General features: G+C 34.5%; 1 protein-coding gene across 1 annotated transcript in view; it reads right to left on the bottom strand.

Annotated features, from left to right (window-relative positions):
- Nucleotides 1-2,583, bottom strand: part of LOC106525540 (serine/threonine-protein phosphatase 2A regulatory subunit B'' subunit alpha) — a gene marked incomplete in the record, with an annotated part of 170,598 nt that overhangs the window by 47,103 nt on the left and 120,912 nt on the right.

The following is a 2,583-nucleotide window of genomic DNA, read 5'->3' as shown; positions in this document are numbered from 1 at the left end:
AAAAAAAAAAAAAAAAGTTTACCCGTTTGAACATTAAATATCTTGTCTTTGTAGTGTATTCAGTTGAATATAGTTTGAAAATGATTTGCAAATAATCATATTCTGTTTTTATTTATGTTTTACACAACGTCCCAACTTCACTGGAATTATGGTTGTAGCTGGACACCTGTAAAACTCATTAGAGCATTTCTGTACTCTATATAGTCATTTGGCTGTGGCACGCATCTTAAATCATCTGTAGACGTACGTCCAATAACAAGTCAAAGGGATAATTTGGTAACAGACAAATGACAATAAAAAAAACAAGCAAGACACGTAAACTGTTTAAAACCTAAACCATTTAAAATCATTTATTAATCTCTTTGATCTAATTTACTTCAACATTTGGCATTTTGATTATCACATGATTATCACAGTTCTGATCCTATTTAAGCAATAAAAGCTTATAAATTGTACAAAATGTGAAACACTCCTGTTGTTCACAGATCATCCAGTAGATGGGGCTACAGAGCCTTTCATCAACTGAACCACACAGTAGTGCAGTTTGGATGTGAAACCTCAACACCTCATTTTTACCAACCTGCTACATACGTATTATTTGAACAGAGCTGCAAACATACTTGAGCCCTAAAATTCCTTAATAAATATTAAATAAATTCAATTTATTAAGTTTTTCCATCAGGTTGTTGGTTATTTATTAAATAAATGTTTTCAATCCACCAATATATTTTTCTTTCTAATACAAGATTAACTAGATTAACTAGTTAGCACATCATTTTTGATGAATTCCATAAAATCTATTTCCTCTCGATAAATTACTGCTTTTTCAGCAATTTGTCTCAAGTGTCTCGAAAATTGTGATTTTCTGGTGGATTTGCAAAATGACCTCACTGAGTCAGAAAGCTGCAGAGAAACAAGTAAAGTAAGCTGACAACCAAAACTATTAGCTCTCTAATAAAACTGATTATCATTAGCAACAAATGACAAAAAAAGCCAAAAGCAGCAAAACAAAAAGATAAAAACAGAACAGTAGCTAAAATCTAAAATTAGCTTAACAAAAAGTGAAAGCTAAAATTAGTAAATTGCCATCACTAATACGCACCTTCATATACATTCATATATTTACTGTACTATACGGTACATACACACACACACACACACACACACACACACACACACACACACACACACACACACACACACACAGTTACACTGGGAACCTCCTCTTAAAAAAAGTTGAAGAGTTGTTTCCGTGACGGATGAAGTGAATCACGGCCGGCCACGGACCACCTCCCATCCGAGGCGGAGGAGCAGAGCATCATGGGAGCAGTTAAACACAGCTGCTCAGACTGTAGTAAACAGGGGTTTCATACAGACACTGAGCATCACACCACAGCAACATGTGAGCCCAGACAGGTGCTTTAAAACACACACCTACAGGACCATGACCACAGAGGCTGTCCAGCCTCGTCTGTAGCGCCTACCTGCTAAAAAATGTCTGAAAGGTGTAAATCAGGGCTGTTTAACTAAATCACTCCAGGGACCACAGTTACTGCAGGTCAACAGCTGGGGGGCCGAACATCCAGAAATTAAAGTTATTATGTAAATAAACCAAGTATTACAAAGATACATTACCTTTGAAATATTTTATTTTCTTGCATTTAATCATGAATACAACATACAGAACCCTATAAAAGTAGTGATAATTAAACAATATCAAAAACAAAAAGAACACATTATGCCTCTTATTTGACACAAATATTATTTTGACATCTTTGACTTAGCAAATTTTTAAACCAATTTTATTTTCACTTTCATAGTTTTATCTTCAACTGCTTGTAGTTTTAACTGTCTTGAGTGGTTATAGAAATGGTTTTTCACCAGCTTCTAGCCAAGATTCTGACGTTTCTGTAGATACCAAACATGTCTATGATGAACTAAAGGAACTCAGAGTAATTAAAGTAGAAAAGCTTAAGAGATCAATGAACCAACTGGCGGGCCAGATGTGGCCCGCGGGCCGCCGGTTGAATAGCACTGGTGTAAGTAGATAATTAACATTTTGCCAAGTTTTGCCTGTGTTTGCATGTCTGTTAGCAAAATATATCGAACCAGTTCATAAATTTGATTGAAAATTAGAATTAGTTAAAATCTGAGCTAAAATTGCAGCCAGCTGACTTAAAAACACAAATGCTGCCAAAACTCAAGCAATTTTAGAGATGCTGAGCTAAAATTTGGCACAGTAGTAGCCAACACATACGCTGAGCGTGACACTGTGTGAATAGGCTTGTCACGATAACAAAATTCTGCTGGGCGATTAATTGTCTCAAAAATTATTGCAATAAGCGGTAATATTGCCTGGTGATCATTTTACAACTAAAAATTATAAAAGCGTAATATGTAAGTGTAATAAATCAATAAACTTTAATTTTTAAAGAATGTTTAACAAAGTGGACTCTCAGTCTCTAACAAAAAATGCACTTGAATAAAAACACATAACAAAGAACAAAAAAATGTAAATTAAACACCACACACACAACTGAAACATTAAATAAACAATATTAAAGAGCAGCATCTCTTTAGAGA

Source organism: Austrofundulus limnaeus, unplaced genomic scaffold (genome assembly GCF_001266775.1).
Source record: "Austrofundulus limnaeus strain Quisiro unplaced genomic scaffold, Austrofundulus_limnaeus-1.0 Scaffold232, whole genome shotgun sequence".
Lineage (NCBI taxonomy): Eukaryota > Metazoa > Chordata > Actinopteri > Cyprinodontiformes > Rivulidae > Austrofundulus > Austrofundulus limnaeus.
Note: the sequence above shows the minus strand (reverse complement) of the source record. Positions and strands in the feature narration are given on the sequence as shown.